Below are 27906 nucleotides of genomic sequence, written 5' to 3' on the forward strand. Positions count from 1 at the left end.
TCTATGAATTTCCAGGCAGTTTGTTTTTTCTTCTTTTTACCCCTTGTCAATACAGGAGAGCAGGGCATTATCTTCTAGGTAATATGTTATTTTCTTTTTTGGGGGAAAAATAATCTTTGCATCATTTAACTTTCACTCACTGCTTTATTTATTTATTTATTTATTTATTTATTTATTTATTTATTTTTAATCCTCAACTGAGGATATTTTTTCCATTGCTTTATCAGTGAGTGGAAGGGAGAGAGAGAAACACCAACGTGAGAGAGACACATGGATTGGTTGCCTCCCGCATGTGCCCGACTGGGGGCCGGGGATGGGGCCTGCAACCAAGGTACGTGCCTTTGGCTGGGATTGAACCCAGAGCCCTTAAATCCTCCGGCAGAAGCTCTAACCACTGAGTGAGACAGGCTGGGGCTCACTGCTCTTTTAATCCTGCTAATATTTGCGGCCTTTACAACTTTCTTACAGGGTCTTTCAAAGCTCCCCTCCCCCGTGGTGGGAGCGGTGTTTGGACTTCTTCCTGCCCTTGGGACTCTCTGTGAAATGCTAGCTCCATTCTGGGAGATTACCAGAGAAGATTGGCTTTCATCTCCGAAATTTCACATTTTATTTCCACTGAGACATCATTTGACGTGTTCTAATCAGGTTTATAGTCCCTAAAAATATAATACTTTGAGTTGTTTCCTCACAGTGACTGACTGAAATAGGTTTGCTTCCCTTACATTTCCGCTCTGTATACTACAGCGAAGCCTTCTTACCCAAGCTCTTTCTAATCTCTTCTGTAATTAATTCCCCTCCCCCACCCCTTTAGAATAAACAGGTAACATTCTCTTGCAGAAAATTAAAAGGAACTACTCATATTCTTCAATTATCTACATTATTTATCCAGTAAGTGGACCATAACCTGGAGCCTGGAAATCTTTTCTATTTATGGCAATGTTAATTTAATCATTTAATTTTCCCCCCATATACCTAAAAAGCACCTAGGCAGCCCACAGTGGCAGGCCGCTGATGGTCTTCTGTCCTGTGACTATCACCTCTGGCCAGCAGGGAGACAGTGGGGAATTTACTTAGAACCTGTGACTGTCAGGATACTCTTTCCCCTTTGCTTTTCCCGGGATCTCTCTCCTGCGCCCTCCTCCCAGGACACAGAGCCAGCCATTCTCAAGGGCACCAAGTATTTGTTTTTTTCCTACCTAATTAGTACCATAGCACCTCAATACAAGGGAATATCAGTGCATAAGTTATACACAGTTAGGAAACTTAGGGGCCAAACGGCTATGTGCTCCTCGGGTAGTTTGTTGTAATTAGTTTGAAAGTGCTGGGCCTCGTCCAGTGCCCGTTTCTCCCCACTTCAAGTCAGCGGGAGGCTTCCTCCAGACTCTTGTGCTGATTCCCCTACTCACTGGTGTGTTAGATTTGCAGGAATTTTGTGAGCTAGATGGACAGACATCATGTTGGTAACTTGAAATCAGCAGTGGGGGGTGTATTTACACCAGGGAAACTGGTGAATACTACAGATTAGCTCTCACCTCCACTCCCTGCATCCCACTGCCCCTCCTTCCACACTAACCAAGTCAGGCCGTTTCTCTTGGTTCTTTGAACCCTCTCCTCGCAGCCAGCCAAAGCCCAAAAGCCCAGCCTGGCTTCTCCCAGTTCGAGCTTTCAGGACTAAGAAAGGGTTACCTCCTAGCCTCTTCAATCCCCAGAAACTTCCTCATGGTACTTTCCCAGTACTTTTATCTCTTGGGTCCTAAAAGCTCCCAAACTCCTCTACTCCCCCCTCCCCCACCTCCAACCCCTCCCCAGGATCTCCACCCATGTCAGGACCCTGGGCTTTCATCCCCAAACTGAGGAGTTTCCATACTTTTAAGTTATTTATTCTCCGTAATAACACTACGAGGTAGAAACTATTGTTACCTCCATTTTACAGAAGAGGACATTGAAGCTCATGGGGTTAAGTAACTTTATCTAGAGACACGCTGGCCCAGGCTGTGTTAGGCCCAGCCTTCTTCTCTGGGATTCCCACCCCTTTCCTCGGGAGGTCTGCTTGAACGCCCTCAGTTTCAAACCACTGTCTTGTCTCCAAAAACATTAATATGAAACCACATTTATATCTACAATTTTAATTACATGTTTATTGCTCCAAGTCCTCCAGACCTGGAATGATCCCCAAACCCTTCAGCTATAAGGCACCGTGGAGGGAGGAGGCTGGTGCAGAGTTCTAACAGGTGTGGACCTGGACTCACATGGGTCTCTATTTTTATAGCATTTGCTATTTTGACCCTCTAGTCCTTTTTAGTGTATTTTTTCCCTCTTACCCTCCAGCTTTTCCTGTGCTGATAGAGTCGGGAATATTAGCCTTTTAGAAACCCTGCAAGATTTTTGCTTGTCTCTGATACATCAAGAGTTCCGCATTTTAAATCACACACTTCTTTGTTTTGGTAAGTTGCGGTCCCTGCTGACCTTGTAAATGAGTTATGTGGAACAGCCTGTAACTACAAAAATCTACTTGCTTACCCTGTTCCATTTATTTGTACAGAACCCAAGGGACAGAGCTCGGTTCACATACTATGGGGAAAAAGAGAGAAGGAAAGAATTCTTTGTGTTCAAAACAAAGAAACAAATTTTACACTGGGGCTGCTATACTCCTTGACTCTGCCTGAGACGACCGATAGTAAACCCAAGTTGTTTCGGAGGAAAGAAAAATTAACCAGGAATGTAGGTCACCCAGCGAGCTATGAAACCTGTTTCCTTGCTGCTGGTTTGCTTGATTGCATTGGGGGGTTTAATGGCCTCTGGTCAGGGCTCAGACAGCCTGCAATGGACTGAGTGTTTGTGTCACCCTCAAATTCACATGCTGAAATCCTAACCTCTACTGTGATGTTAATAGGAGGTGAGGTTTTTGGGAGGTGGAGACCCATGAATGGGATTAGTGCCCTTATAAAAGGGACTCCAGAGAGCTCTCCTGCCATGTGAGATAGGACGGTAAAATGGCAATCGGCACCCTGAAAAGGGTCCTTGCCAGAACTCAGCCATGCTACCAGCCTGAACTCAAAACTCCAGCCTCCAGAACTGTGAGAAATAAGTTTCTGTAGTATATAAGCCACCCAGTTTATGGAATTTTATTCAGCAGCCTGAGCAGACGGGCAAACCCCAAGCACGTGGTTATGGAAGCAGAGGAAGAAGTTCAGGTGCTGATAAGAGAAAGTAGTGGTTACTCAGCAAACAACAGAATCACCCTGACCTCTAGAGAAGGGACAGACTAAAACACAAAGGAGACATCCTGAGGGGTAGGGGAGGTAAAGATTAGAATAACAAAATATTGAAGTCAGGACACTATCAACTCCTCAGTGACAGGAGTGTAAGCTCAGAGAGTCATTACAACTATTAGGAACTGGGAATTCTGGTTCCTGGTGTGATTAAATGGCACAATCTTTGGCAAAGTCCCTGAGTTTCCCCATCTCTGTGTGAGGATAATACCTGCTCTAAAACAGCCTTGTGAAAAGATCACCGGATTGGGATTTAGGAGATTGGATTCTAGTTATAGCACAACTGACCAAGTGGGTCTTAGTTTCATCATTTGTAAAATAAAATCTAGCCTCTAAGATTCCTTATATAATTCGGTCATTTTATATAGTTCCCTGAAAATGTAAAGATTTTCTAGAAATGCAAAATTACATTATTCTTTCTTTTATTCAATAAATACTTATTTAGCTCCTAATGTGTGCTAGGCATTGTACTAGGAACTGAGGATAAGACAAAGTCCCTCAAGGAGTTTACATTGCATTTGGGGAAGAGACACAAAGTAGGAAGGAAAAATAAAGCCCAGTGAGAAGGCCAGAGAGTAAGGAGGAGCTATTTTACCTAATATGGCAAAGAAGGCCTGTCTGATTAGAAGAAAGAATTGAGCCATGGGGGTGTCTGGGGGGAGAGCCCCCCAGGGAATGGCTGGAGCAGAGTGAGGGGAAAGCAATAGGAGGTAAGGGCTGTGGAGGGGGGACTGTGTAGGTGCTCAGAGGCCACCTTAAGGAATCTGGCTTTTTCTCTGAGTGAGACTGAAGTCGTTGGACGGTTCTAAGCAAAGTCGTGACAAGATTAGACTTTTCTTTTAACAGGGTCACTCTGGCCTCTGTGCTTCGAATAGAATGTAGGGAGGTAAGAATGGAAGTAGACAGCCCAGCTAAGCAGAGGAGACGGTGAGAAGTGGCCAGATTCTGGATAGGAATTTCTGGTGGATTGAACGTGGATTGTGAGGAAAATGAAGTTCAAGCCCAGCCAGGCGTAGTTCAGCGGTTGAGCATCAACCTAGGATCCAGGAGATCAGGGTTCAATTCCTGGTCAGGACACATGCCCAGGTTTTGGGCTTGATCCCCAGTCGGGGGCGTGCAGGAGGCAGCTGATCAATCACTCTCTCATCATTGATGTTTCTATCTCTCTCTCCCTCTCCCTTCCTCTCTCTGAAATCAATAAAGATAAATTTTTTTAAAAAAGAGTGACTTCAAGAGTTTGGGCCTGAATGACTGGAAAAGTAGAGTTGATATTAAGACAAGAAGCACTTTGGGAGAAACAGGTATAAGGGTGGTAGGAGCAGGGAGATCAGGGTTTGCTTTGGGCATGTTAAGTGTGAGATGCCTGTTAGGCATCCAAGTGGAGAACTGAAGTAGGAAGTGAATCAATCTGCATATGGACCCCAGGGTGGGATGGGGCCAGAACTTCCAACCCAGATCCTCAAGTTTCCATATCAGGGAATCCAGATTCCCTGGGTAGACTAGGAGTGCCTGACAATAGCCCCGTGGCAGAAAAGGACACTGAGACCCATAATAAAATCACCCCGAGGAAAGTGGAGGTCTAGGCTAGTGATGCAGGTCAAAACCAGACCCCAAGTACTGATGTGGGAGCTCCTGTACAAACAGAACCAGAGACTGGAAGCCCTTTGGAGCCAAGCCAGCCAAGTGTGTGTGAGAATTTCATCTGGGAGAGCTAGCTCCCTCTCTGCCAGAGTTGGAACACCACCAATCTGCCTCACTCCCCTTGACCCAATTTGGCATGTGTAAACCTCCCAAGATTTTGAACAGTTTGTGAGTCATCCTACTAGGAGGAGGGACACTCTTTGAAAGGTGTTCACAGAGTAGAAATTGGTAGACATTGGTGTCTAATTGGATTGGAGAGTGAGGGACGTGAAATGGCTCTGAAGTTTCTATCTCTGGAGGCTAAGCTGGTAATCGTGATAGGAAATACCAGAGGCGTTGTGTGTGTGTTGGGGGTGAGGGGGGGGGCTGCAGGGTTACTTCTGTTTATTTATTTTTTAATGGGAGGCTGGAGTGAGATTGCTTTTGGCCTTCCAGTAGAGAGTTTTGGATTCCTTCAGAACACAGTAGAGAGGTCTAGTAAGTATGGGGATCTGGACCGGGAGCTCGAGGGGAACTTGAAGGCACCAGTGTTGTGGGGCTTAGCATGGCAAACACTAGTAAAATGTCTATGTGACCAGTCTTTTTTTTCTTTTTTTTTAAATATATCTTTATGGATTTCAGAGAGAGGAGAGGGAGAGAGAGAGATAGAAACATCAATAATGAGAGTCATTGATCGGCTGCAGCCCGCAACCTGGGCATGTGCCCTGACCGGGAATCGAACACTGATCGCCTGGATCCTAGGTCGACGCTCAACCACTGAGCCACGCCCGGCCAGGCTGTGACCAGTCTTGTAGCATATGTAAATGATAGAAATGAACCCATATAAGTAGCTCATTGTGTTTTCCACAGTTACACAGAGACTCAGGATGTTAAGATAATCTCTCACCTTCCTCAAAGACTTCAACTGCTCACATTCCTCTCCACCCACACTATTAATGATCCCTTTACCTATCTCCTTTACTCTTCATAACAGCCGATCCCAATCCTTCAAGCTCCTAATCTATACTTGCCTGTTCACTCCTAGCAGATAATCTAGATTCCTAATTAGTGATAGGATTAAGGGATCTAACCTGGGCTCTAACAGCTTTCAACAAAATGTCTCTCTTTCTTGTTTCTGATATTATCCTCCCTCTTGTCTCCTCCACTCTTTTTAATACACTTGTGCTCTAGTTTGTTTTTAAATAGGTCTTTATTGACTTCAGAGAGAGGAAGGGAGAGGGGGAGAGAGAGATAGAAACATCAATGATGAGACAGTCACTGATCAGCTGCCTCCTGCACGTCCCCCACTGGGGGTCGAGCCCGAAACCCGGGCATGTGCCTGACCAGGAATTGAACCTCGATCTCCTGGATCAGGGGTCGATGCTCAACCGCTGAGCCACACCAGCCGGGCTGTGCTCTAGTTTATATTGCTGCTCACAGTCGCTGGAATCTTGCTTTATAAATTAACCCCTTTTCTTGACCCTTCACTCTCTTTGTCTACACAGATTAGGACTTAAACCATCATCGTGTCATTTCCTGCTTGAGTTTCTATCCTACATCTCTTCCCTGGCAGGCACACTTGTGGCTTTTTTCCCACCCCCCCATTCACTTCTTACCTCTAATAAGTATCCCATCCCACTGCCCCCATCATGAATTCAGTTTTAAGCATCCCACTATCCAACCACCACCTCCACCTTTCCAGCAAGAGAAAATCAATCCTAACAACCAAGCCATTGATCCTACGACCTTTGTACTGTCCTTTACCACCTCATGGCCTCAGTCTCCCCTAGTCCATCACCATAATTATGCTCAGTTTACACTTGCAACAACCTTGCTCCATTTTCTTTGTTGCGCTCACTTAGCATAACCTCAAACCTGATAAAATCTAACCCCGCCTATCCCAGGCCTACAGGTTTGGCTGTGGCAGCTGACAGATCATTTAAAATCCATGACTACTAACCTCCAGTGGGCCTTACATTGTTCAGCAGTCATACTGTATTTCCCTTCTCTTTCCCCCCCTCTCCTAAAAGTCTTTTTGTATTCTCTTCATGACCCTCAAACCTCCCAAATTTCCTCCCCATTCTCACTCTCAGCTCATAGCTTTGGGTCGTTATTTGCTAAGAAAACAGAAGCAATCAGAAGAGACTGTTCACAAGACCCCACTACTACACCTTCCTTGTTAAAATACAATTTTCAAAAAAGTTAAAATCAAGACTCATAAAAATAAAATAAACATGTGTCTGAGATGTATTAACTAAGGAACCAGTAAAATGATAAAGTTGGTACAAAGAACATACGAAGAAGAGTTGATATATTTCACCAGGATAAGTGTTTGATTCCCGGTCAGGGCACATGGCCCGGTTGTGGGCTTGATCCCCAGTGGGAGGCGGGCAGGAGGCAGCAGATGGATGATTCTCTCCCATCATCGACGTTTCTGTCTCTCTCTCCCTCTCCCTTCCTCTCTCTGAAATCAATAAAAACATATTTAAAAATATATATATTACAATGAGATTGCTAGGTTAGATACAAAACTGGTTAATACCCTACCAGGCAAATAAATAGATGATAGATAGATAGATAGACAGACAGACAGACAGACAGACAGATAGATAGATAAACGGCTTGTGAGGTTATCCTTTCCACAGGATAGAAGTCATTTGTCTTTCTCTCAGACAAGAACTATTTGCATTGCCGTAAGTTTTCTCTAAGAAACAGAGGTATAGGGTATCATAATCAATAGTAAGAAGAAAGTCAAGCAAAGGTACCTGCCCCTAGAACATCAGGTAAGCCCCAGAAAACCTGCTAGACAGAGCACAGGTCTTCATTAAAAGATATCCAGCAATCCTGTCTGCTTATTTCCAAATTTGGGATACATTTTCTTAACAATCTACCTATTTGTGACTGTACCCATGCACCCTTGCCTGTCTTCTAACTACGGCAGATGAACTGTCCATGCTCTCATTCGAGAACAACCGTTCCACTTGTACGTTACGTCCCACTCACTTGTCTACTCAAGGATTCTCTTTTCTGTCTCCTGCATCTGTTTTCCTCTCTTTTCAATGTTTTAGTATAAAGATATGCTCTTCCATTTCCAAAACCACCTCTCTTGATTTCACTTCTGCCTGTGGCTACTATCCCATCTCTCCCCACTTTTTTTTTTTAACAGATCAATGACTCTCTCATTATTGATGTTTCTCTCTCTCTCCCTCTCCCCCCTCTCTCTAAAATCAATAAAAGATATATTAAGAAAAAAAAAAGAGAGAGAGAGCTTATTTGAGCCAAACTGAGGACATATGCCAAGAAGCAAGACCTCAAATGCTCCTCCAGAAATTTTTATATGTTGTGTTTTCATTTTTATTTCATAAAAAATATTTTAAAATTTCCCTGGTGATATCTTCTTTGACCTATGGACTATTTAGAAATCTGTTTAATTTCCAAATACTTGGGGATTTCCCAGATTTCTTCCTGATGTTGGTTTCTAATTTAAGTCCATTGTGGTCAGAGAACACAGTTTGTACAATTTGAATTATTTTAAATGTACTGAACACTTGTTTTATATCCTTGACATATGATCTCTTCGGGAGAATGTTCTGTGTGCACCTGAAAAGGATGATTATTCTCCAGTCCTTGGTTGGAGGTCTGTAGATGTCCACCAGGCCAGGCTGGTTGATAGCGTTGTTCAAGTACTCTGTGTCCCTGCCGACTTTCTATCTGATTGTTCCAGTCATCAATGAGAGGGGGGTACTGAAATCTCCAACTGTTATTGTTGAATTTCTCCCTTCAATTCTGTCCATTATTCTTTATGTATTTTGCAGTTCTGCTTTTATATATGTTCATGTTTATAATTATTATATCTTCCTGATAAATTGATTCCTTTTTCATAATTAAATGTCCCTCTCTGTCTCTAGTAGCATTTTTTATACCTGTCTATTTTGTCTGATGTTAATATAGACACTCCAGCTCTCTTATGGTGACTGTAGCCCTTGTATGTCTTTTTTCATCCTTTACTTTTAATCTATTTATGTCATCAAAACTAAGGTGTCTCTTGTAGACATCTTATAGTTGAATCATGCTTTTATATCCAGTCTGCCAATTTCTATCTTTTGATTGGAGTGTTTAGAGCTTTCACAATTAATGTAATTACTGTTGTGGTTTGATTTACATTTGCCATTTTGGTATTTGTTTTCTATATGTTTCCTTTCTTCATTGTTCCCTTCTTCTTCCTTTACTGCCACCGTTAGTGCTAAATAAATATTTTAGGGTGCCATTTATTTATTTTTATAAGAGTTGGATAGCCCTTTTAAAAAATTTTTAAAATTGATTTCAGAGAGAGGAAGGGAGAGGGAGAGAGAGATAGAAACATCAATGATGAGAGAGAATCAGCGATTGGATGCCTCCTGCATGCCCCTCACTGGGGATCAACCCGAAACCCAGGCATGTGCCCCAACTGGGAATCAAAACGTGACCTCCTGGTTCATAGGTCAACGCTCACCACAGAGCCATGCTGGCTGGGCTTTGTTATTTTCTTAATGGTTACTTCAGGTATTATAATACACAATTTATTATCTATTTCAGATTAATACTAACTTAATTTCAGTAAAACAGAGAAATTTTGCTCTAATATAACTATTCCACCCCTTCCTTTGTGTTATTTTATATATATCTCACATATATCCTTATATTAATAATTAATATGATTTATATTATAGTTATATTACATAATATATTGTTAGCCCGCTGGTGTGACTCAGTGGTTGAGCACTGACCCATGAACCAGGAGATCAGAGTCAGGGCACATGCTCGGGTTTCGGGCTCAACCCCAGTAGGGGGCATGCAAGAGGCAGCCAATTGATGATTTTCTCTCATCACTGATGTTTCTCTCTCCCTTTCTCTTCCTCTCTCTAAAATCAATAAAAACATATTTTAAAAAAATATATTGTTAATGATCATTATATATATTACATATACGTTATAACCCATCAATATATTGTTATTATTATTGCTTTATACAATTTCACATCTTTTAAAGAAGTTATGTGAAGAAATAAGAAAATATCTATTTATGACTCTTTTATATTTACTCACATATCTACCATTTCCAGTGCTCTTCATTTCCTCTTGTGGATTTGAGTTACCACTTGATGTACTTTACTTTCAGCCTGAAGGACTCCCTTCAGCATTTCTTGTAGGGCAGATCTACCAGAGACAATCTCCTCAGATTTGTTTATCTGGGAATGTCTTAATTTTCCCTTCACATTTAAAGGATAGTTTTGTGGGATATAAAATTTTTCATTTTTCCTTTCTTTCACACTTTAAATAAGCCATTCCACTTCCGTCCAGCCTCCATTGTTCCAGATGAGAAAACTCCCTTGTTTCTGTCAATTATATCGATGCTCTGTTGTACATGATGGTGGTTTTCCTCTTGATGTTTTCAAGATTTTCTTTTTGTTGTTGGCTTTCAACTGTTTGTATGTTGTATTTAGGCGTGGATCTCTTTGTGGTTACTTCTCCAGTTGGTTGTGCAGATTAATGTTTTTAATCAAATTTGCCAAGCTTTCAGACATTATTTCTTCAAATATTTTTTCTTACCCTTTCTTTCTTCTCCATTACACATATGTTGATATGTTAGATGTTGTCCCACAAGTCTCTGAGGCTCTGTTCATTTTTCTTCAATTTTTATTCTTTCTGTTCTTCAGTGGGTAATTTCTGTTGATCTCTCTTCAAGTTCACTGAATCTTTTCTTCTGCCATCTTGAATCCGCTTTCCAGCCCTTCTAGTGAATTTTTCATTTCAGGTATTGCTTATTTTCACCTCTAGAAATTACTTTAAAATTTGTTAATAATTTCTGCCTTGGCTGGTGTGACTCAGTTGGGCGGGCATCGTCCAGTGCATGGAAAGGTCGCCAGTTCAATTCCCAGTCAGGGCACATGCCTGGGTTTTGGCCTCGACCCCCAATAGGGTGTGTGCAGGAGGCAGCCGATCCATATTTCTCTTTCACATCGATGCTCCTTTCTCTCTCTCTCCCCCTCTCTCTCTCCTTTCCTCTCTCTCTGAAAAAAATCAATAAAAATAGTTTTGAAAATTTAATAATTTGTTTCTTTATGGAGAGTATTTGTTGATTCATTATTGTTCAACTTTCTTTTGATTCTTTAAACATGATTTATTTTAGTTCTTTGAACTTATTTATCATAGCTGCTTTGATGTCTTTGCCTGCTAAATCCAACTTCTGGGGACACTCAGAGATAGTTTCTATTGACTTTTGTATTTTTCTGAGAATGAGTCATATTTTCCTTGCTTTTTTCTAAGAATGAGTCATACTTTTCTAACTCCTTGCATATTTTATTGAAAACTGGATATTAAAAAATATATACTGTAGCAACTCTGGATTCTGATTTTCTTTGTCAAGGCTGTCTTTTGTGTCTGTGGGTTAAATCTATGAAATCTGTCTCCTCTGAAGTGTATGGTTATGCTATCTCTGCTCAATTTATTTTTTCTTGTTTTTATTTTAAAATCTGGTTTCCTGCCTAGCAGATGTGGCTCAGCAGTTGAGCATCAACCTATGATCCAGGAGATCTCAGTTTGATTCCTGGTCAGGGCACATGACCGGGTTGTGGCTCGATGCCCAGTAAGGGGCATGCAGGAGGCAGCTAATAATGACTCTTATCACTGATGTTTCTATCTCTTTCTCTGCCTCTCCCTTCCTCTCTCTAAAATCAATAAAGACATATTTAAAAATAAATAAATAAATAAAAATAAAATCTGGTTTCCTGGGGGTTGCGCCTGTGTCTAAGTAGCCAATGGTCAGCCAATGATGAGACAGATATTGTGCTCAAACACCTCAAGCTAGTAAGGCTTCCATCCTCTGATAATGAACTTGTGTGGGGGCAGGGGAGCATATTCAAAGTTCAGGCTGTTTTCAATTCTATTTGGGCTTTTACTTTTACTTTCCATTGGGCCCTTTCACAGTTCCTCTATGCATGAACCCACAAGATTAGCCAGGAGTATGTGGCTATCTTAGGCCCTATGTTCTCAGGTGTAAATGTGCACAAACCTCAGTCAGGCATACATTTGCCCCAAGCACAACTGTAACAGGTTGGTAGAATCTTTGGCCCTTTCCCCTGTTTCAAATCAAATGAGACCTCTTTGACTGTGGCAGCAAAGCTGTTGGTCCCCACAGCATCAAAATCTCCACACTGACTGGACTGGGGGAAGGGCCAGGGAATGGGAAAATCCCCAGGCAAGGACGCCACAGATTCCCACTGTTATTACTGTACTTCAGCAGCTGTTCAAGCATAAACACTTCTCAGATTATTATATGTCTTTGGTGATTTCCAGAGTACTAGAAATGGCTGTTTTCATCAATTTTTACCTCCAGTTTTATAGGGGGAGAGGATTCACCAGCCTCCTCACTTGCCACAGCTGGAAGTCCCACCCTCCTCAATAAATATTTGATATATAAGTGAATAAACCCCGAATAATCTGTCTTCTATCTTTACCACTCTACTCAAACTGTCCCACCAAAAAATTATCCATTGTCTCCCAGGCACAAAACAGGCTCTGGATAAGATAGACCTGTGCTAATTCCAGCTCTCCTTAGTAATTGTGCCCTTGACAAGTATACTTATCTTCTCCAAGTCTTGTTTTTTTCCTTCTGTTAAATGGCTAAAATAATGCCTGTGGTGGTGCTGTGAGGAGGGCGGGGTCTGAATAAGCATCTGGGTGGACCCTGCAGAGTTCTCTCCCAACATAGTGTTTTGTTTATCAGGGGGCCTGAGCGCCTGCTCAGACTATGAGTCTGGGACATCTCTTGATCTCTTTTATCATCCTTACACTCAGTGGAGATATAACCGGTGGGAATGCAAGGATAAGATCATGGAAATCCTTTGAGATTAGATCAATTATACACAACTAAAAGGTATTATTATGCCTCCTTATGATGTTCTTTGGGAACTTTTAAAAATCCCTCTCTCTGGGAAATTTTGGTCATAGCAGAATTTCTAAAAATAGGGAAGCTCCTGAAATTACTCTCCTAACTTCCTTTCCCCCCTGGACATTTTAACCATTATAATGGTGATATCTTCTGAAAGACCAGGATTACAGAAGTAAATCCTTCTTAATCAACAACATTTTTAGATGTTTCTTCTTCTGAGAACTGAAAGACATCGCCCCCCTCCCCCCGCCCCAGATCAGAAATAAAACATCAATTTGCTGGTTAAAACGGAGAAGAAGGAACACGACCAAAGAGAATGCTTGGAATTTGAGAAGAAAATAGTGTGGTGAGGCCATCACCATTTAGGGCCTTGCTAGAAATTCATCTCTTTCTGCAGGAAATGCGAGTTTAAAAACAGAATAGTCCAGCTGGCGTGGCTCAGCGGCTGACCTAGGATCCAGGAGATTGGGGTTCGATTCCCGGTCAGGGCACATGCCCAGGTTGCGGGCTTGATCCCCATGGGGGGGGGGTGCAGGAGGCGGCCGATCACTGACTCTCTCATCATTGATGTGTCTCTCTCTCTTTTTCCCTCTCCCTTCCTCTCTCTGAAACCAATAAAGATATATTTTAAAAAATAAAATAAAATAAAAACAGAATAAAAAACAATTGCTCTTTCCATGTTCTCTCTTAAATTTCTCCCTATTGTCCTTCCTTTAATTGGCTCTGTGCTCTTTACCATTCACTATTCTTACTTGGTTTTTCATGCATCAGCCAGGCTGCGAGGTCTGAAGGCAGGCATGGTACCTCTCCCTGTGCAGCCTCCTCCGTGCCTGCCACTGTTTCTTGCTGTCACCTGCAGTCAACAATTATGCTCACTTTTACTTCCTTACTCAGAAACCTTCAGGGACTCTCCGCTGTCCCTAAAAGTGGTCCTCAGATTTCTTTTGGTTGCATGCGCTTATCAGTAAATGAATGTTTACATAGCTTCTCTAACACACACATAATTTATTTTTTAATGATTTATATACTATTTTACTTCAATTCTATGTAAATTATAAACATCTACAAAAATAGAAAGTTTAAGAGGATGACATGAAAAAGTATAGAGTTTGTAATGCTTTCTCTCTACCTCTTGTATAGCCAAAATGCAGGTTCTTTAGAGTCATATTCTTTTTTCTTTTTTTAAAAAATATATCTTTATTGATTTCAGAGAGAGGAAACAAGAGGGAGAGAGAGATAGAAACATCAATGATGAGAGAGTCATCAAGCCGGCAACCCAGGCATGTGCCCTGACCGGGAGTTGAACCCCGATCGCCTGGATCCTAGGTCGACGCTCAACCGCTGAGCCACGCCCGGCTGGGCTAGAGTCATATTCTTGACAGTACACAGCATAGATAGTATTAAGGGTCTCAATTTCCATATTCTGAACTACTAAAGGTCCCCTCTCCTGAAAGTGATCTGCCTGGGAATGGCTGGCATTGAACCAATTTCTCTTTTCCAGCCTCCCCTTCCCAATTACTCTGACTTTTCACAACAGAAAGGCAACCCTAAGCCATCCTGAATTGTGCTTTGTCCCCAAAGGACAGATGACTTGAGAATGCATCATGCCTCAGGGAGAATCTCTTGAGAGCCAAGTAAGAAACACTGGCAGGGTGGTGCCTTATTGCAGCCCTGGACAAGTCCCTGGCAAGCCTCTGTGCCTTGGACAATGGCTGTCTTAGAGTTAGAAGTCACAAGTGAGGTTGTGGAAGAACTTGTAGTAAAATAGTGTTTTTAATTAAAAAATGAAGCTAAACTTTTTTTCTGAGACAAAATAAGTCTAATTAACTGACTAGTTTGAATATGTAGACTGAGCCAATTAAGTCATATTTTCCACAAGTGGAATGGGCTAGATCTGTGGCTCCACATTTTTTATGAAAATATATGCAAAACACCCAATAGACAATATACCAGAAATGTCATCATTTGTAACTATTTCAACTTCTGATGACCACTGCCTTAAACTAACTTCACAATATTCATAACCACCCCAGACTCTTTCCCGAATTATCTCCTGTCAGTCCCCCTCAGGCTTCAGCCACACCACACTTGTGCTCCTAGGCACATTGCCTATGAATGTGCTTACGCCAGTTCCTCCGACGGAAATACCCTTCCCTCCCATCTCTGTGAGTTGAATTCCTATCTAACACCTGCTTTATCTGTGGCACTAATTAGTATTGAGGATGCAAAATGAACATAATAATAGCCTTGGCCCCATTTTCATAGGATATAACACTCTAGTGTGGGAGACAGACAGACAAGCAAGACAGATAAACAGTGACAATATGGTATTACAAAGCTATGATGGGGAACCCTGAGGTGTTTGGAACACCCTCCCTTGGGGGTTGTCAAGGAAATATCAGAGGAAGTGGCCAAAAAGCCAAGACCTATTAATGAGCAGGAGTTAGCCTGATGTTTTGTAGGGAGGGGAGAGAAGGGGACTCCTCTACACTGAGAGAACAAAAGTGATTTGAATTGGCGTTGTTAAAGCAATTGCTCTTTGAAGTCACGATTTTGACCATAAGAGACACACTTACCTAACTCTAGGGTCCAGATATAAATTTCTACCAAGTTCAATCTATTTCATGTTTTTGGGAGAATGGTCACATTCTCTCAAGGCCCAATTTAGAACAGGCTGAAAGTCAAGGGAGAGGTCATCTCTAGAAAAATTTTCCCTCACTGTTTGCCAAGCACAAAATATTTGAACCCCAACCTCAACTGCTGGGGCAATGGGTAGTTTTTTTATATTGGGTTAACCAGAAATAGTGCTCAGTGAATACTCTTGGGATGTCTGTGAAGAAATTGACAGGTAGTTTGTATATGTGGCTTGTTCTGAGGGTGGAGCCACCCTCTAAACAAACAAAATGAAATAAGGAGAACCACAGAAGAGAAAACATTCCGCTTCCAAGACTGCCTTGTGCCACACAGAGGAAGAGACTGTGAGGGCTCAAGGTATCTGGTTCTCACTTCTCCACTCTGATCTCCAAGCAAGAGGCCCTGGAAGCACCTTCCCTGAGAGATGTACAATTCTCCATTCATGCCACCACTCACAGTACTGATTTGTTATCAAGCTATTTATTTTTATGAGAGACTTTCCTCTACAAATGCATCAATAAAAGAGAGGTGTGACAGATGTGGCATTAGCCATCAAATATTTCCTATACTGGTCACAATTTGGTTCCCAATAACTCTTTGTTCATTCAAAATAGAAATGTACTCGGTTTTCTAGTTCTCTTATACAGTGCACCCATGTACCATCACAATGGATTTTTATTTTTCATCCTGTTTTCTTAGTTGTCTTCTTCAAGCACCCATATGGAGAGTTAACATTTTCTCTATGACACTATTCACTGTGGCAGTAGAATCAGTAGGTCTCATTCATGACGGCTTAGTTATCAAAGCACCAAAGGATGTCCTTGTAAACACTCACTATATACGGAAGTCACATGACATGGACCCCAAGGACTACATAACCAGTGAGGTTCCAACAGGCTATTTTGTTGGTAAAGCTACTTTCAGGAAAACCATTATAAGTTCATCCCAGAACACAAAAACTTACTTTTGTTAAAAAATTACTGTTAAGTTCTGCAGGGTCAGTACCGTGTTGGATAACATTTTTCCATTACAAATGTTTCCTATCAGTGATACCATATTTTTCCAGATGGATGGGCCAACTATAATTCTGCTCTAAAATTATGATTTTTACCAGTTCTGGAAGCATATTCTGATTATGGCCTTTATTTTATATATATATATTTAACATTGAAAGCCGGGGCTTTGAGGGCTGGTTGTAAGCACCTAGTAGCACACCTCTAGGTAAGGGTGACAAATCTCTCACCTTTTCAGCAATACACATTTGATATTAGTACACTTTGGAGGCTAAACCTAGGTAACAAAAGGGCAATACAAAGAACAGATGAGGGGCGCCCTTTCAACCCTCAGCAGAGTCCCAGACATCTTGTCTTGCTGTTGGCCCAGTAGCCACGCAGCCTGTGGCTACATGGAGGAAAGTGGAGGGACACATGACGCCTGACCAAGAAGGGCTGGAATCAAAACCGGGTAATTGTGGCTTGACAAGGGTTTGGCTGGGACATAAGAGATCCTGTTCCTCCTCCCAGCCCACTTGACTGGTGAGGGTCTGAGCTGGGTGCATCTCTTCTCAGTTTAGGTAGCTGGCGACAGAGAGGGCCCAGGGTGGGGGTGAAGCAAATTCTGCCCATCAGCGCTGCTCATGAACTCTGCTGGTGTCCTCCTTGGGGTCTGAGAATTGAGTGAAAGTGAAGAGCCCCAGAAACATTCATAGAAGATGGGGAATATACGCTGAAAACACAGGGAAGGCAGCCAAATATGAAGTCAATGTCAGTAAGTATAGGAGGAAAGTGATTCCTTTCTTTTTTTCCAGTTTTATTGAGATATAATTGACATACAGCACTGTATAAATTTAAGGTGTAGGGCATAATGATCTGATTTATATGTATTATGAAATGATCTGATTATGACCTTTAAAAAGTTTGCAACAATGGTGAAGGCAGGTTTATATTGATGTATATAAATGGGCTTGCAAATGGGTTTAAACCCTTGTGTGGAAAGGATCTGAAGTCTCCTAAATAGAAAAATCTTCAAGTAAATCAGAACAGACTTAAGAGTTTGGAAAATGAGGGTAGCAGGGCTTAGTGACTTTATAACAAACCATGGCCAACGCCACACTTTAACCCCTCCCAACTCCCAGATTAATTTTGTTTCTGTGACCCTCTTCACTCTTTTAATTTTTTAAAATATATCTTTATCGATTTCAGAGAGAGGAAGGGAGAGGGAGAGAAAGAAACATCAATGATGAGAGTTTTGTCACTGATGGGCTGCCTCCTCCACGCCCTCACTGGGAATCCAGCCCGCAACCTGGGCACGTGCCCTGACCGGGAACCCAGCCGCGATCCCAGGTCCATGCTCAGCCACTGAACCACGCCTGGCCCGGCCCTCTTCACTTCCTAAATTCTTTGCATTCAGCAAAATCAGTTCCATTCAGGAGAACAAATACATTGTGACTTCTGTTCCTGATCCTTCTCTGTGTACAGTAACAGAACACAGAGTTTTCGTTTTCAGCCCTGCACCAGATAGATGGGTGGGTGTAATGAAATTTATTCTGCCTCCTCTCCTCCCAAAGACCCAGGTTTTCCTAAAAGGACACCTAAGAAACATATGCCACTTCATTTATGTCCGCGGGCTCCGCAACAACTGAGACCATTTTCTTGTAGAGGGTCAGTTTAGTCTCATTTTTGATAAGCTGACTGCACGTAAATGCTACCTTGGTGCCAGAGTCTTTCCTGGGCAAAAGCTGGGCCTTCACCGGCAACGAGACGTCTCCTTCCCGGGCGGGGCCTTGCAGTGGCGCTCCGCGTCCGGCAGATGGCGCCGCAGCTGAATTTTCGCGAGCTGCTCTCTACGACTGCAGAAGGGTCTGGAATAAACAGGAAGGAGAATTTAAAAAAAAAAAAAATTTAATTTTCAACATATATGACAATTACAATGCTTTCTCTCACCCACCCTCCCCATCAGTGGATCTCTTTATTTTACTAAGTTGAAATTCATTTGAGTTGTTTAAAAAATTCAGTGATTACGCAATCTCAAATACTTTTTTTAAAGGATTTCCACTCTTTCAAATGACCCAACAAGCAAGTTTTCACGTATCATAAACTTTCACAAGGGCAGAGTGGTTCTGAAATGTGAGCAGGCAGCGCCGGGAGCCTCAGGAAAGATAAGCGGGGCGCGGCGGGGGCAGCTCCGCGGGGCCGGGCGGAAGTGACCTTCGCGCAGGGCAGGGCGGCGGCCGCCGGAGCCTGGAAAACAGCGCCGTCTGCTGGTGAAGAGCGGGAGCCAAACCCTGCGGCCTCGCTCCAAACGCGGCCGCAGCCAGGCCAGCACGCTATGCCTCCAGCAAACGGAACTGAAAGTCGTGGGCGCAACCAGAGCAGCCTTTGTATTGAAAAGAGAAACCTAGAGGCCCATAATGGTTTTGGTATACAGTGTTTCAAAGGGTTTGACTAGTTTTAATGCTTCCTAAAGCTTAAACAGGGTGGATTTGATTTTTGTGGTATAATTGTTATTTAGGACAATTCTAAAGGAGAGTGAAAAATAGAACCTGATAGGGGCTCTCTTTCATTTCTCTTATCCTGCTTTAACTTATTTTCAAAATATTAAAACAGGTTATCAGAAGCAAATTGGAAAAAATGGGCAGGGGGTTGAGTTTCAAAGGTGGTTGTGCTGTGGCCTCTCATTTTTTATTCCAGAATTGTTGCAGTGCCATTTTAGAGTCCCTCCTCCTCTCCCCACGTCCTTTCTCTCTTCACTAATTTGACAGGAGCCTCTGCAACCATCTGCTTAGAACACGTCATCGTCATCCACTGGGAGAGAACTGTGGTACCACCTTTCTCCCCCTATGGCTGAAGTGCACAGAAAGATGAATTGCGCTTCTGCTCTGGAGCCAGCGCGATTGCTGGGAATTGTAACCTGCAAGATGATGCCAAAGTGCAGCTCCCCCGTTTTTATACTGCATAGAGCTTTATGTTGCCCTTCATTAATAAAGCCCTGTCCTTCAGGTTGCCCAAATGATGTGCTAATAACCTTCTTGTCTCTTCCACTTACAGAGACTCAGTGCATTAGGTGTGAGAATTGTACATCTCTGTTTTTCTTCTAGTAAGACAGTGAAGACTCATAAATCGACAGTTTCATCTTTTTTTTTTTTTTTTTGACAGTTCCATCTTGTAGGAAGCCACTGCAAGAAAGCAACAGGGGCCTGGATTCAGCCACAAAGCCAGAATAGAAGCATACTGTTTCTGCCCCCTACCAATAAAAACAAAGGGCTGGAATGCTTTCCACAGAAGAAAAGATGCTATCAGGCTAAGGGAAAGTCCCTAAAATTGTGCTTTCGCAGTAGCTCTTAATACTATCCTTATTTTGACTTTTACTCTTTATAATAGTAAAAAACATACCCCTAGGTGGAGATTTAAGATGCCAATGAGACTAGTGTAGTATGTCAAAGCATGTAGCCCCACTGCACTTAATCCAGCCAATGCTAACCCACCAAAAAAGGGACCTGAAAGATCAGCCAGAAAAGGGACTCACCCAGTGCTATATATATAAATGTGGATTTGGCAGAGGTTCGGGGAGCCACATCTGCTCTCAGTGTGCACTCCCTTGATGCCTCAAGCTTTGGTCTCTTCCCTCTAAGCTTAATGAAGCTTTCCTGTTCTATCGTCGCCTCCCATGATTTCTATCTGGGGAAAGACAAGAATCCACCCTTTGGTAACACTTTGGACTAATCCTGCTGTTTATCTGGTCTCTGTTCTCTTACATGAAAATTCCCATCTCCCAACAGGGCATAGCTGTAGGCATAAATTATAGACTTTGCTCAAAACAGGGCCCTCTCTTTCATCCAGTAGCACCAGAAACACCATAATTTAGGAACCCAACTGGAACAGAAGGTTTCTTGGGGGTCCTGGAGAAGAAAGGCTGGGCTCCCAAGTCCTGTACGCTTGGGCTATAGTCTTCACACTCTGGATCCCAACAGATGAGCACCCAGAGCTCAGTGTTTGGAGGACAGAGAGGAATGAAAATTTTAACTTTCATGACTGAAAGTTACCAAAAAAAAAAGTCTTTATTGATTTCAGAGAGAGGAAGGGTGAGGGAGAGAGGGAGAGGGAGAGGGGAAGGGGGAGGGGGAGGGGGAGAGGGAGAGGGAGAGAGAGAGAGAGAGAGAGAGAGAGATCAATGATGAAAAAGTCATTGATTGGCTGCCTCCTGCACGCCTCCCACTGAGGATCGAACCTCGATCTCCCGGGTCATAGGCTGATGCTTGGCCTCTGAGCCACGCTGGCCTGGCCTGAAAGTCTTTTTAAAAGAAAGAGTTTATTAGGCCATTGCTAGCAAAAAAGAAGATTGGTCTTAGGGCATGGAATCTAAACCACCAGCAGCCTGTCTAGGTAGGAAAGACAATCAGTCCATGCTCCCGGGGTTTTGCAAGCGTTTTTATACACTGGGTATGGGAGAGACAGATGTAAGCCGCTCTGAAAGGGTTTGCGCTGGCTGTAGGCAAGGGGGTGGGAGCAGGTGAAGGGGCTGGTTCTAGGGCAGGTGCCGCGGGATCTTCAAGGAAGTGTCTGCACCTGGGATTCACTGTGGGCAGCAGATTGACAAGTTCATGTATAAACGAGAAGCGGAGGCTCCTGGGGTTCAATGGCATTTGGCTCTTCTCTCTTTCGAGTAATCTCGGAAATAGCCACCTAGAAATTAATCCTAAATTTCAACAGATATACAGGAAATGTGAGCAGTCTTTTGTCAGAGCTGGTCTACAGCTATTAACAGGCTAAATGTTCTGTCTCTTTCTCTCACTCTCGGGCCACTGTAATTTTAATTTAGAACATCTCTGATTTTTTTCCCCTTGTCCAGGGACAGGATCCAAGACACGATGCCTGACATTTATTTGCAGAGAAACTGAAGTAAAGGAGAAGAGTGTCTCCCAAAGTGTTACTGTGTTATGAAAGTGTCCTTGGGGAGAGGATAGTGAACAGGACAGCTGGTAACATTGACACAGTGCAGGCAGGCACACATCTCCCCACATCCCCCGGACTGCTGAACCAAGCGTCACTAAACTAATCCACAGGGACCAGAGACCAGGCTCTAAGCCTCTCTGCTGCTGTCCTCAGAGGATCGGCTCAGACAAAGCAAAGCCGCCTCTCCAAGGGGGAGGGGTGCCTGCTTTCTCTTTGTTCCTCCGTGGGAAAGGGCTGTCTCTCAAGTTTCATACACCAGCTGCCTTTACTTCTTGCGGGAGGGCGAAATAAATTCATTGACAATAATGATTTGAAAAGCATATTTTTGGAGCCCTGAACTCTGCTAGTGAAAAGCAGAGTCAAACTGTAGAATTCTAATATGCTGTACGTTTTTATTCTGGGCTTTAAGGCAAAAATTTCAGAAAGGTGCACCTCTTTATGAAATCAAATAAAAAATAAAAAGATCACCTTCAGAAAGGGTAGTAGAGACAAAGGTGTTTTGAATCCCAGTTAACCTAATAATTACATGTCCTGCACCTTACACTTAATCTCTTCTTCAGGGAAGCATGATTTAATGAGCAAACTCCTTTGTCTGCTAAATCCCTTTAGTAGTATAAGGGCTCGCTGAAGAATTACACCTTGTCACACTGTGATTTTTCTCTCTAATAAGAATGATTTAACATAGCTCCTTTAAAACTAAAAACATTCAGAATTATCTCTCCCTGATTTAAGTGTGGAATTAAGACAAAACGTGTTTGTTCCTGAATAAGCATGCCAATTTCCAAGCACTCAGAGCATCTGCTGCCTGGACTGATTAAAAAAAATTTTTTTTTAATTTATTGATTTTAGAGAGAAGAAGGGAGAGAGAAACATCAATTTTTGTTATTCCACTTATTTATGCATTCGTTGATTCTTGTATGTGCCCTGACGGGATCAAACCCCTAACCCTGGCGTATTGGGTCAATGCTCCAATCAACTGAGCTACCTGCCTGGCCAGTGCCCAGACACTGTTCTTACTTAGGATACTCCAAAGGTTTTAGGAACTCTGTTCTAGGAACTGCGAGACAAAGACCAAATATTTGTTTTTTATTATACCACAACCATATAATTTGCATTTTATATTTATTCGTTTGGATTCCTTATGCCTTTTATCTGCTTTTCTTTATTTACTGGCTGGGATCTTTATTAGAGTGAACTCACAACCTTAGTGTATTAGGACGACGCTCTTCTGGCCGGGGCTGATTCTTAAACCAAAGCCACGTGTGGCTTCTGCACCTAACAGTTGAGGTGGCCTTTTATGTCCGGTGGGGCCTGCTGGAATGGATTTACACATACAACAGAAAATGGGCTCTGTGGGTCAGAGAAAGATTACTGGGCTGAGATGGACTAGGCTGACATTTTGGAAATACTATAGATTTGTTCCTGGGAATTTATCCCACCCCCCACTCCCTCATCAAAACTGATCCTTGTTTTTAGTCCCTTCATGTGGCATCCTCAGGCTCTTTAAGACTGTTTCTACTCTTTGGGGATTTTAATCTGCTTGCTAAATATCAGCTATTTTGCCCGGAATTACAGAATATCTCCACGTTTCTACTCCACCAAGCCTTAGGCCGTGAGGAGAGCAGCTGCTTACCAGCTCCTGGGGGCCTGGTTTCCAGCCCTCTCAAGAGGAAGCGAGAGCAACCCCCAGGCAGGAAACCAGCCCGTGTTAGCCTATGATCTAATGGCTCAAGTTCTATAGATGAGATCAGATCAGCTTCCAAAATAATCTTGAAGCTAGAGAAGGAACAAATACGCAGGTGTTTATATACCCTTGTAATTAACAGAAAATTTTAATAAAATAGCCACTGGGCATGTATATTCATAATACTACCCTGTGTTTATGTTATTATCTGTTACCCAGAGAGCGTATTACAGAATGCCTTTCATTTGACAGGTTCAAAGTTCTTCTCCGTGTTAGCCTCGTACATTAAGGCACTTCATTTTAACAACAGACAGCACTTCCTTTATGTTTTACAGGGTACCCAGCAGGTTATTAGACATGCAATAGGTGCTCACGGAATATGTACTTTAAAAAAAAAGAAATTATAAATTATGGACTAAAGGAACAATGAATGGCTGTGCTTTACTCCTGAGATTAGGCCTGCCTTTATTGTCACATCTGAGGAAACTGGATAGCGACACTTCATAGACAGAAAACGGAAGTAAGGATATTGCAACTTCTCTGATTTACAGTGACGGCAGCTGACTTTCCTATATACCAGAAACTGTGTAAATACTTTACATACATACCTCATTTAAACCTCACCACCACCTTACAGGCTGAGTTTACTATTATCACTACCCTTATTTTACATATGACAAAACATTGCCAAAGTTGCACAACTCAAATAGCCACATCTTAGGACTTGAATCCAGAGATCTGTCAGTCTCCTAACATTCCTGCTCCTGGACACCAAATAGCAACCTTCATAGCTCCATGTACTAACTACCCTTCTTTGAGAAAATTGCCTCACACAGAGTATCTGAAGAGGGAGGGAGAGGGAGGGGAAAGGGTAAGGTAAGCAAACACAATTCATAATTTACACGTCTCAGTGTGCATGGCTTTGATGGTGTTTCCTATGCATTCTCATTTTATCCTGACAGCACCCTATCAAGTATGTTATTACTATTTCTTATATATAAGAAATATATCTCTGGAGAATAGGTGGGTTCAAAAAAAGTAAAGGCTAAAATTCTGTGCCTGAGAGGTAGCAAATCTGATAACACTGTGCCTGCCCTAGGCCTCTGGGCTCAGCTTAGAGCGCTGGGTGCATCTTCCATTTCTTTCCTTTCTTACTTATCAGCACTCCAAGGAGCCATAAAGCAGATGCCTGTCTCTGCATACTCCATAAAAACCAATACTGTATAATGTTGATTTGCTGTGTCACTAAAGGCATTTCAAAAGTGGAGACAATGTAGAGAGGAAACAGTAAAAGTGACAGTGCAGAGAATGCTATGTAACAATTAAAAACAATGAATTAGAGTTAAACATACTGCCATGAAAAGATCTTCAGGAGGCATAGTAAAATTAAAAACAAATTAAAAAGCAAATTACAGAATAAAAAGTACTGCATGATACCATATATGCTTTCAAAAGTCACACACACACAAAAATGATACAAACACACGTAGAAAACAAGTTTGTTATGCCCCAAATTAATAACTGGCTTCTCTGGGGAGACGACTGGGTCCAGGGTAAGGTGCATAGCATTGTCAGACTTTTTCTTTCTCTTTGTACAAGATAATTTATTCAAATATATGTGTGTAAAAGAGGGGGGGAAAGGACAGAAAAGAAACAAGTGATGCTGTTAGAAAATAAAAGGTTAACAACGTGCAGTAAATGTAAGTGGTACAAATACACCAAACTAAAACCCACCGCCTCATTCAGGTCCATAAAAGATCAGTAGATTAGAAGAAAGTCCTCATGTTGGCATCATTATAATAAATTGGATGCTCTTAAAAATGTAATGTCTCCTGGCTCTACCAGAAATTCAGTGCTGAGAAGCACACTGGACTTGGAGCCAGACAATCTGGGTTCAAGGCCTGACTCTGCATTTCTCTGTAACCTTGGGCTAATTTCTCAGGGCCTTACTTTCCTTTATCTATGGAGTTAAGATAATAATAACCTACTTCACAGGGTTCTTCGAGGAGTAAATGAGATAATGCACAGGAAATAATAGCAAAATCGTGCCAACTAAGACTTATAACTTCTAAATTGCATTTGTGTTTACTCTTTTCCCATTCTTTCTCTCCCACTTTAGAGAATTATTTTTTCTCACACCTTTAAGATGTTTGAATGCCCCACACTGAGGCATAATTAAATTAAGAAACCATTAGTCCTTTGTATAATATTTGCTGATAACAGAAAGGCCTCTGTTATTTGAGTCTTTAGATTATGCACATGCAGTTTTTAAGCTTCAATAACCTGTATTCAGGTATTTAGTTTAAGGAATATATTTACTTGATTCCATTTATAAAATATATTCTTTTCCTGTGAAACCCACTTTTCATGCAAGAACCAAAATATCCAAACCACATAGGCCATTTAAAGTATAAGCTGAAAATATAATTTATTTTTTTGCATCTTAAAATGTGCTTCTTTGTAGTCTTATTGAAATTTCAGGCTGCTCTGAAATTTCAAAAATCCAATTATAAGCATTTTAATAAAAAGGGTTGCAAAAGTAATCAGAGAAACATTAATATCACCAATATAATTAAACACAAAAAAGAAACATGAGCAAATTAATAAATATCAGTTGCATGCTCACAGCACAGTGTCCACACTATATGATGTAACTATTTTCAATTAGAGCCTCACCTTTGAAACACAGCCATGTTCTCTCCTGCTTTTGCTGGATGTGCATATGTTAAAATGCTCGGGGACCTGAAGATTCCTGGTGAAGGAAATAAGAATCCAGTTTAAGTTGTTTTGCAGTTTGAGTTCAGCAAGGATACATCTGAAGGAACCAATTCCAAGCACACAAAGCACACAGCCCTTCCAGGCTCCTCCGCCCCATTAAACTGAGCTGTCATTTTAGAGCTGGGCGCCCATTGTTCACTTTCTTCTACTCTAATTAGACTTGACAGATTGCTCTTTCTAGCTAGACTGGCTGTTGCCAAGAACAGAGAGAAGAGATGAGGCTGACCTTGTCATTATGCCCTTGGGATCGGTGTCCCCACCCCCCATCCTAGTCCACAGACACCGTATCCCCAGCAGCTCGTATCTGTTCCCCTTCTGCTCCTCCAGCCTCATTCTGCTGTGCTCCCTGCAGTCTCAGCACCACTGACTTTTCTTACTTTCAGTTCTGTAAGACTCAAACCCTCATAGGCTGTGGAAGTGGAATGTGTGCTCTAGTGTTTTTTCACGTTAATACACCGACCCTTGTATTTTTCTGCAGCCCTGGGGGACAAAGCAGACCAGATTTTCTAAAGGGAAAGATACTGCAGTTCTGCCTGGAGCCAAGAAATAATGATTGCTAATGAACCGGAGCTCGGGAGGATTCAGGCCCCTGCGCTACCTCCGGGTGTTAGAAGCAAATCCCTTGTCCCACTCCCCAGTTTTTCACATCTGTAAAATGCCACCAATAATTCTCAGAACTTTATCATATCAAGCACATGTTATAATGGTATTCTATAAGAATTAGATAATAAAATGATAGAGCTGGAAATGATGTTAGAGATCATCTAGTCCAATGTCTGCATTTGGAAGATTAGAAAAACACAGGCCAAGAGAGGGAGGTGACATGCACAGTGTCATGAAATTAGTTCACAGACTTTAAACACCTGGCACTGAACAATAACCTGCTAATCGGCTTTGTCACTAACCAGCCTTTTCCCAGTTTATACTATGCTTGATGATAAATCATATTGGCCAGGAAAGCAACTTTTTTTGTGGAAGGAATTCTCCTCACCCAAGGGCTATGTTTTCAGAAATGCTTCTCCTTACTGAGAATCCAGTGGTCTTGTAATAGAACCTGAGTCACCCAAAGCCACATGACTCTTGTAGGGGCACAGGACGGAACTCAACAAGCTGGAGGCCTGGGGCTCTGCTCTCAAATAAGAATAACCCTGACCTTGACCTAGGTCTGGCTGTGCCCATGGCCTCAAGAGTTGTAAGCAGGAGAGACTGTTAGGAATTTCTTCTGGGAACAAATCTACTGTTTCCCAGGTTGCAATGTAAACCCATTCATCTATTGTTAATTCACCTACTCATAAGCAGTTATTAAAAGCCCATTTTTTCTATACACCTGGGGGCTGATAAGAATAGTACAATGAGTAGGACCCAGCTTCAAGGAGCCTCAGAAGGAGCGAGCAGTGCAAACCCTGATGTGCAGTGGGGCGCTGTGGGGGCCAGGATAGAAGGAGGAGATGGTCAATTTCCCTTCATTGGGGTTTAAGGAATCAGAAAAACGGCATAGTAGAGGTGATACTTGGGCTGACCTTTGGGAAATAAAGGTTATTTTCTAGGTGTAAGTGAGGCAAGTACATGGTATTCAGACAGAGAGTGAGCCTGGCGTTTTGGGGTGGGGGGGAGCTTTTAACCTGCATAGTATGAGGAAGCATTAACCAAAGATGAGATTGGAAATTTAGGTAAAGATCAGTGAAAACATTATATGGCAAAGGAAGAAATTTAAATTTTATCACGGCAGCTTATGGGAACCATCGAAGAGTTTCAAGCAGGAAAGAAACACGATCCAAACTGCATTTTAGGAAGATGGCTCTGAGGGCAGTGTGCGAGACAGACTGGGGAAGGGGTGGGAAGGAGCAAGGCCCAAGGCAAAGACACTGTAGGAGACAGTTGCAAAAATTTAGGTGAGATAAGACAGCTGACCCAATCTCTTCGACAAGTCAATGGGAAGGATCAGAGGGAGAGACTATTTTAGTTTCCAGAGGCTTCACCTACATGCAATGTGTGGACCTTGTGTGGATCCTGATTCAAACCAACCAACTGTACAGA

The 27906-nt window shown here is 42.3% G+C and overlaps 1 long non-coding RNA gene across 1 annotated transcript; it reads right to left on the bottom strand.

Moving 5' to 3' along the window:
- Positions 1-15918: 15918 nt before the first annotated feature.
- LOC308553749 lies at positions 15919-26225 on the bottom strand. Its single transcript, XR_013998276.1, has 4 exons — positions 26096-26225; positions 25768-25843; positions 18164-18316; positions 15919-17181 (listed from the first exon to the last, which is right to left on the bottom strand). It is a non-coding gene; the product is annotated as an uncharacterized lncRNA (long non-coding RNA).
- Positions 26226-27906: the final 1681 nt, after the last annotated feature.

The sequence above is a fragment of the Miniopterus schreibersii genome (assembly GCF_964146895.1).
Source record: "Miniopterus schreibersii genome assembly, chromosome: 2".
Taxonomy (NCBI): Eukaryota; Metazoa; Chordata; class Mammalia; order Chiroptera; family Miniopteridae; genus Miniopterus; species Miniopterus schreibersii.